This window comes from Saccopteryx leptura, chromosome 1 (genome assembly GCF_036850995.1).
Source record: "Saccopteryx leptura isolate mSacLep1 chromosome 1, mSacLep1_pri_phased_curated, whole genome shotgun sequence".
NCBI lineage: Eukaryota > Metazoa > Chordata > Mammalia > Chiroptera > Emballonuridae > Saccopteryx > Saccopteryx leptura.
In genome coordinates this window covers 378,296,522-378,305,193 of record NC_089503.1, presented here as the reverse complement: position 1 = coordinate 378,305,193, position 8,672 = coordinate 378,296,522, and the positions used below count along the sequence as shown (strand labels likewise).

Genomic DNA, 8,672 nt, shown 5'->3' with positions numbered 1-8,672 from the left:
GAGGGCAGTGGGGCCAGTGGGCAGTCGGGCCAGCAGGGCTGAGCAGGTAGGACAGGCTGTGGTGGTGGTGATGGTTTGACTGTGGTTCAGACCAGGTCTCCGTGGTGGGAGAGTGGGCAGTGCTGGGTTTGGGCGTTGGGTGGCAGGGAAAGGGTCCCATGTCCCAGGCTTGGGCATATCAAAGCCTAGAGAATCTAATCACCCAGGACCGAGATAAGGAGCTGGAACCAGACCTGTTCCAAAAGTGCCAAACCAAACACTGATAATGGATCCAGAAAGCTTCAGGTCTGACCCCTTCACCTCTCTCACCCTACGGGCTCTAATTGGGCCTCAGATGGGTGTGGAAATGGTCCCAGGCCGGATCCCTGCCAATTTACCGTATTTCCCCATGGAAAAGATGCTCCCATGTATAAGATGCACTTTAATTTGGGGGTCCGAAATTTGAAGAAAAAAAAAAAAGTATCACATAAAGTTTTTGAACTCAGGTTTTATTCATCATAAAATTTATACAACTCCTCATCACTGTCAAAACTCCCCTCCATTAGCTTGTCCTCATCTGTGTCTGATGATGAATCACTGTCTTCCACAATGAGCGCAAAAACAAGCGTGAAAAAGCGGGAAACGCAAGTTAAAAAAATCTACAACCGCTGTATAAGACGCACTCAGTTTATAGACCCCAAAATTTTCAAAAAAAGGTGCATCTTACACAAGGGGAAATACAGTAGTTTGGATTCTGGAAAGGTGGGCCTGTGACTGGCTCCCGGCAGCTTTCCAGGGCTCTCCCTTTGCTCGGCTCCTTGTGTGGGACACCTGGGTCAGGCAGGGCCCAGAGACCCAGGATAGGGAGCTGGGGGCCAGCAGCCACACCAACTCTCCCCAGCATCTTGTCGTCTGAACGGTCTGGCTCCGCATACACCCTGTACCCCAGGGAAACAAAGGCCTGCAGCGGGAAGGGGGACCCACATGCTCAGGGCGTCCCCACGCACCCAGGAGGGATGGCAGAGAGGCGGCTCCAGGCCCTGGGGCCCCCGCAGAACCTCCCCTGTCGCTTTCCTGGCTGCACCCCCCTTCTCCCGGCTCTGAGGGTGTCGGAAGGGCCCAGCTGACCACGGCCCAGCTTCCTATCAAATCTGCGCACCCTCCCCGCCCCCCCATTCCAGGAAGCTGAGACTGCGACCCTTAGGCTTCAGGAGGTTTCTGAGGGTCTCACCTTTGTCCCTTTGCAGGAGAAGACGTCATCACTGCTCCATGCTGGCCCAGGGCACCGATGGCTTGCCCTCCAGGGACATTCTGCCTAATGAACCAATCCTCTCGGTACTGACCTCCTCCGGGCCTGGGCTGGACATCAACACCCCTCCCACCTGATTTCAGGCCTCAGCTCCTGAAATCCCAGGGGTGTGATGGGGGCTCAGCATCCAGGTCACCCCTGGTCGTAGGTCCAGCAGAAAACAGACACCAGATCACAGGCTCAAGAGAAGCCAGGTGGGTCCCTGCAAGGCCTGGCCTAGAGCCCTCAGCTCTGGATTGCCCTGAGGACCCTGCTCGTCAGCCTCTGGATTGCCCTGAGGACCCTGCTCGTCAGCCTCTGGATTGCCCTGAGGACCCTGCTCTTCAGCCTCTGGATTGCCCTGAGGACCCTGCTCTGGATTGCCCTGAGGACCCTGCTCGTCAGCCTCTGGATTGCCCTGAGGACCCTGCTCGTCAGCCTCTGGCCCAGTTCCCCCAGGACCACCAGCTCAACCCTGTCCCTCCTTCCCCCACTGTCCTTTCCCTGCCTCTTAAAAGGCACTCCTCCCTGGCCAGGCCTGGAGGAGGAGAAGGCCCCAAAGCTCAGAGGCCTCCTTAGTCTATACTGAAGCCCTCCTCTCCCTTCCCCACACCCATCCCCATCCCCTCCATTAACGTCCTGTTGGCTCGACCTCCAGAGTAAATCCCGCATCTGTCCTCTTCTCTCCTTGTCTGCTGCTGCCAGCCGGCTCCGCCACCATCGCTCCTCTCCTGGATTATAGCAATTCTGCCCTTTCCACCCCCTCCCTGCCCTCCGCCCCATCTCCGCACAGTGCTTAGCTTAGAGCCATCCTATTAAAACTCAAGCCAGAGCTCCTCTGCACTGAGCCCTTCACGAGCTGAGCCGATCACACCCCCAGGCCCACAGGAGCTCGTGCATCCTGGGTCCTCCCCCTGCGCCCTCTCCCCTCCTTCACCCCACTCTAACCAGCCACCTCCTTTGACCCTTTCCCTTTCCCTGAACCTGCAGGGCCTTTGCATGTACTGTTGTTCCCTTTGCCTGTGACTTCCTCCCCTCAGTGGTTCGCCCAAACCTCTGCTCCAGAGTCACCTCCCCGGGGTGAGGTCTTCCCTGACGTGCCTGTCCCTGTGGTTCAATCACTTTCCCCTTCCGCACCTCCCTCAAAGTTATCTCTTCCCTGGATTTAACTTATTCCTTTAATTAACTTGCTGGTCCATCGTCTGCCCCTCAGGAGAACGTGGGTTCATGAGAGAAGGGCCTTATCTGTCCTGATTGCTTCTGTGTCCCCAGCACCCACGGTGGTGCCTCGCGCAGAGCAGGTACTCATGAAATATTTGTTGAGTGAGTGGATGAACGAGTGTGCGCACCTGGTCTGATGCACGTGCCGGCTCACAGCCCTGCTGTTCCCTAGCCTAGAAAGGGCAGGCGCCTCCCCCCACACCCCCGGTCCAGCTCCTCGCTTCCCAACCCCATCCCCCAGGCTGATTGCTGGGGCCCATAATCCCCGTTCCTTCCCCAAATTCTCCTCAACCTTCACGGTCCACCTCCTTCTGCAAGTTTCTTCACCTCGCCCACCAGCCAGGCCGTTGCTGTGACAACCACACAGAGCCAAGCTTGGGCTCCTGGCCAAGCACCCACTGAGCACTTCATGCTCCTTTTCTTTTTTTTTTTTTTTTTTTTTTTTTTTTATAAATTTATTTTTTATTTATTCATTTTAGAGAGGAGAGGGAGAGACAGAGACAGAGAGAGAGAGAGAGAGAGGAGGGAGGGAGGAGCTGGAAATATCAACTCCCATATGTGCCTTGACCAGGCAAGCCCAGGGTTTTGAACCGGCGACCTCAGCATTTCCAGGTCAACGCTTTATCCACTGCGCCACCACAGGTCAGGCCATGCTCCTTTTCTTATTTAACATCCAGCAATAGTGTGATGTAAGTGTTATTCCTTAGTAGATGGGGAAGCGGGCTCAGAGAGGTTGCGTGGTCTGCCTGAGGTCCCACAGCTGTCCCGTGTAGAGGCACGTGTTCCAGGATCCTGTCTTGTGGGAGGCTCGCTTCGACGAGGCTGGGAGCTCCGGGGAGTCGGGCCTCCTCAGGACTCAGCCCACGAGGCCGAGATTCTGAATCCTGGGCCCGCTGTGTCCAACGTTAGCTCAGGAGGCAAAGGCCACTACACTTGTATGACTGTGCATCCCGCCCCCCTCCCGCCCCAATACATCAGTACGTCCGTATAGTCCGCAGGCCCTTTAATTCCAGGGGGAAGGGGCTCCATCAGGGAGAGGGTGGAGCCAGCCCAGGGCCAGAGAGGCCAGGAGCTTCAAAGGACACCAGGGGCTCTTCCCCACTCACACTCAGCCTCTGCCCCCACCCTCCAAGCCCTCCTCGGCCACGGCTGCCGAGGGCTCCCCAGCCTAAGCGGCACCCAGTGAGTCCGAGGTGTCATCACACCTGTGTCACATTCCACCAGAGGGTTAGGTTCCCCAACCCCCCATCTCCTCACCCCACATCTTGTCTTGGCCACACTTTTTCTGGTACCCTGTTACCCAGAGGGAAATGGGGCAAGACTAAAGGGGGACAGGTAGAGGGAGGTGGCAGGGAGGGACCCCCAAGGGACCATATCTCCCAGCTAAAGGGGCAGACCACAGGGAGAAGGATGGCTAAGGCAACCAGGGCACGGGGTGGGGTTCAGGTCCCCCGTCATCCCCGGGCACCGGGTGGGGTTCAGGTCCCCCATCCGTCTGTCCCGGGGCACCGGGTGGGGTTCAGGTCCCCCATCCATCTGTCCCGGGGCACTGGGTGGGGTTCAGGTCCCCCGTCCGTCTGTCCCGGGGCACTGGGTGGGGTTCAGGTCCCCCGTCCGTCTGTCCCGGGGCACTGGGTGGGGTTCAGGTCCCCCATCCATCTGTCCCCGGGCACCGGGGTGGGGTTCAGGTCCCCCGTCATCCCCGGGCACCGGGTGGGGTTCAGGTCCCCCGTCATCCCCGGGCACCGGGTGGGGTTCAGGTCCCCCGTCATCCCCGGGCACCGGGTGGGGTGCAGGTCCCCCGTCATCCCCGGGCACCGGGTGGGGTTCAGGTCCCCCGTCCACCCCCGGGCACCGGGTGGGGTTCAGGTCCCCTGTCCGTCTGTCCCTGGGCACCGGGTGGGGTTCAGGTCCCCCGTCGTCCCCGGGCACCGGGTGGGGTTCAGGTCCCCCATCCGTCCCTGGGCACCGGGTGGGGTTCAGTCCCCCGTCACCCCCGGGCACCGGGTGGGGTTCAGGTCCCCCGTCCGTCCCCGGGCACGGGGTGGGGTTCAGGTCCCCTGTCCCTGCACTGCTCATTAACTCAGTCATTGTGTTAATAACCCCTTAGGAATGAGCGTAAGGACAACCCGCACCTGGAGCACAGTGATGCTCTCGCCCACTGGACCGGGCCAGCCCAGTTCCACGGGCATCCCCAGGGGCCACAGGGCAGGAAGGGCCGTCCCCGGGCAACTGGGCCCGGCGGGGTCAAGAGAAAGGTCCAGCGTGAGCCAGGCTAGCGGCAGGGAGGCTTCTTCCCAACCACTGGCAGCCAGACTGAAGCTTCCAGAAGAGCTAAGCTGAGGCCCCTGCAGCACACCCTCGTGACCCACCCTGCCCACGGAGAATCTCCCCCCACACTCTTCTCTTGGACGCCCCCGCACAGCCTCCATCTCTGCTCTCCTCCATGTTTGCCGTGTCAAAATGTCAGGACAGATGGACCCAGACTAGCAACAAGGAACGAACGTCACCTGCACAGACGGGCAGCTCGGACTTCCACGAGCCAAGGACTGCTAATGTTTGCATGGAAACACCTGGTGGTCTCAGGCCAGTTCAAAGCCCAACAGCCAGCGGAGCCGAGGAATCGAACGCCAGCTCAGGCAGCATCAGCAGAGCCCGTTCACAACACAGAAGGTGTGGGGCTGAGGGAAGGGAAGGTTCAGGCCGGGGCACGCCACTTCGTCCTGGGTCAGACTAGCGCGCAGAGGGGTGGACACCTTTCTGGTGACGTTCAGATGAAAACAGCTGTTATTTACTGAGCACTTACTATGGACCAGCTGCAAGGATTCCTCCTGGGCAGACATTCTGATCCTTGCTACAATACCACGAAGAGGGGCTGTTAATGTCCCTGCGGCACAGACGAGGGAACCCAAGCATGAAGAGGTCACGTTGTTAGTAAGGTGTGAGTCCAGGTTTCAAAGTTCAGCACTGTGGGCAGGGAAACCGGTCCTCGCTGTGTGTGGACCTGTGAGCGGAGTGAGGACCCAATAAGAGGCACTTTATGGATATCATAAGACCCAAGCGGAGAAAGAAGACTTGTGAAATGGTGAGTTTCCCGTCCCGGGAAGTGTGAGAACAGAAACCTAATAAACATCTGTAGGAATCATCCCGTGGAAGGGATCCCTGGATGGGTCCTAGCTCAACTGACCGACAGGATTCTCTCCTGGACTCTGCAAAGGCCTGGGGGGCCCGCACAGGCCCCTCCCCCTGTTCCGTCTCCCTCTCCCCCTCCCTCAGCCTTCCCCCGTCTTTCTGGAGGACCAGGGGCCTTTCATTGTAGACCCCCTCCACCTGTGAATATGACTCCACTTTAAGGCGTTGGTCAGCAGCACCCCAGAGTTCAGGGAGGTCCTGGCCTGAGTGAGCCGCCTGTGAAGCTCAAGTGCCCGCCAGGGAAGGGCCGCAGGGGCAGGTCAGGCCTTTCCCCCGCACCCCCACCCGTCTACAGAATGGAAGCCATTCCAAGTCCGGGGTGGAGGGGTCTGGTTTGGTGGGTGGGTGCTCGTTTGGTCCTAGGGGAGAACGGGTTCCCCCTGGCTTGGAATTCAAAGGATTCCTCAGTGGGAGCACTCAGGAATGTGCCAGCGGGGCCCCCCGCTGACTCCCAGCCTCTCCTGTGGGGTGCAGCGCCCAACACACTCCCCCGCAGCCCACCCGAGGGAGCCACCGAGCCCCTCCGGGCCGGGTTGGGAGCCGCAGGAAGAGACACAAGACTGGCACGCAGCCCCAGCTCAAGCCACTAATTAACTTCATGGCCTGAGGCAAGTCACTTCACCTCTTGGCCTGTTTCCTCCTCTGCACAGCACGATAACAATCCGGCCCAGTGAGCCCGAGATAAATGGTAAAGCTGACGGTGTTTATATGGTTCTAAAGTGCTATTATTACCCAGGGGTGGGCTAGGAAAGGGCCCCTCCTGGTCTAACCTGAAATGTGACTCCCAGGCAGGATGCTGGCTCCGCTCCTTTCCTGAGGGCAGCCCCGGGAGTGGGCAGGGCCTGTCTCCAAAGCAGAGAACTGAGCACTCAGCAAACAGTCACCAATGTTGGTGATGATCTTTGGACAAACGGATTCCATCTGCACACCACGCCCTGACACGGGCCGGGCGGGCTCAAACACAGCGGACCCCCCCCAGGGCCCGGCTCCCACCCACCCTTTCCTACCAGGAAAGCCGTCTGCTCACTCCCCACCCACCCTACCAGAGGAAAATTCCTGCGACAGACCTCGCAGGTCAGAGACCTGGAGAGGAGACAGGGAAGGTCGGAGACCGCACTGGGCTGGGAGCCAATTCCTGGGACATGTCTCCTGGACACCCCTGTCACGCCACACAAATATGTGCAATAAAGCAATTACAGCTTGCTCCGGGGGATCCCCACGGGTCTGACCAGGATCCGGCCACCCGGAGAATGAGGCCAAACTGCTTTTTCTTGTACCGCTCAGCAAAGGGTCAGCAACAAGCCTGAGGTCTCCGGACCGAGGGGCTGTGACTTCCAGTTGTTTTGGACCAAGGAGCTGTGACTTCCAGTTGTTTTCCCCCCGGGAACGGTTGGGTTGTTAACACAGCTTGCCCGGTCTGTCTACTTTCCAAAGTGATGTCACGTTCATCATCTCACTGGCTACTTCTCACAACTAGTTCCGTGTTTCCTTTCTTTTTTTTTTCAGCAAAAGAGACAGAGAGAGAAAGAGAGAGATAGAGAGAGGGACGGATAGGGACAGACAGACAAGAAGGGAGATGAGAAGATGAGAAGCATCAATTCTTTGTTGTGGCACCTTAGTTGTTCATTGATTGCTTTCTCATATTGGCCTTGACTTGGGGGGGTGCTTCAGCCGAGCCAGTGACCCCTTGCCAAGCCAGCGACCCTATGCTCAAGCTGGTGACCTTGGGGCTTCGAATGTGGGTCCTCTGCGTCCCAGGCTGATGCTCTATCCACTGCGCCACCACCTGGTCAGTCATTTGGTGTTTTCTAAGTGCAACAACTGAGACCCCTATGAAGTAACCAAATGCAGAGACAATAGCTGAATCAGAACCAGAACCCAGCCCCTGGCTTCCCCGTGACAGTGTCCATGAGTGACGGGAGCCTGAACAGGCTGTCACTAGCATGGCAAGACAGCTCCCATCTTGGCTCCCCGTTTGGGGAGCCCAGCACTCCCGACTGTGGAGACTGAGAAGAGCAGGGACGGCATGGGAGGACAGACAGAAGGCAGGATGAGCGCCCAGCTGCGCTGCAGAGCATAGCATGTCCCTCCTGCGATGTGGGAAACGTGCGAAGAATCCAGTCTGCAGCGGGTGATCCCTCCGGGGCCAAAATCAAAGGGCGGACAGCAGGGTTTGGTGCCCACGCTGGGCTTGCGGCAGCTGCACCCTGAGCCCTTTCTCATGTCCTGTTGTGGCCAGTCCTCTTCGCCATTCTGCTGACGGAGAGTGCCACCCAAGGTCAGCGGGGTCTGGAAGCTGGTCAGTTCAGTGCCCACCCAGAGGAAAAGGCACTCCCAGAACTGAGGGCTGGGCTGTGCTGGTTTGGACTGGAGAGGGGAGGGGATCGAGTAGGCCTCGCCTTGGCCTGTTTCTTTGGCGGGGAGGACAGGTCTCGCCTCCTCCTTAGGGCAGAGCAGGGGCACCCACAGTGACCAGAGATAAAAAGGCTTGTCCCTGAGTCTTGGTAAAACCTCGTCCCCACTCCTCCCAGACACTGGATTTCCGGATGAACCATTCGGGAACTTGGGACAGAAATGGAGTCTCAGAAGCAGGGAGGCAGCGAGAGGAGGAAGGGGGAAGGGGGAAGGGGGAAGGGGGGAGGGGGAAGGGGGAAGGGGGAAGGGGGAAGGGGGAAGGGGGAAGGGGGAAGGGGGAAGAGGCAGCCTGGGCACAGGGGAAGGAGCTCCCGCACCAGCCGCACCAGGTGGGCCGCAGCGCCTCCCTGGGCAGACCCTGGCTTCCGGGCTGGCGTTCCTTTCTGATGTGGCCGCTGTGCGGGGCTCCACCCTGTGTGGGGTAGAGGTCCCCAAGGGGTCCGTTCCTGGGGAACAGTTCTCCGGGAAAGGGACACTCTGTGAGCCAGCGTCCTTAGTTACATATTACACTGTGCTTTTTCCCTTGGCCGTTTCTTGGCTGTCAGTAAAGTCCTGTGTAAAGGTTCTAACCTTGCCC

General features: G+C 58.9%; 1 long non-coding RNA gene across 1 annotated transcript; it reads right to left on the bottom strand.

The window, feature by feature from the left end:
* Positions 1 to 512: 512 nt before the first annotated feature.
* Positions 513 to 6,538, bottom strand: LOC136387609 (uncharacterized). The gene is made up of 6 exons (XR_010748133.1): positions 6,451 to 6,538; positions 5,295 to 5,492; positions 4,999 to 5,169; positions 1,211 to 1,294; positions 707 to 917; positions 513 to 576 (listed from the first exon to the last, which is right to left on the bottom strand). It is a non-coding gene; the product is annotated as an uncharacterized lncRNA (long non-coding RNA).
* Positions 6,539 to 8,672: the final 2,134 nt, after the last annotated feature.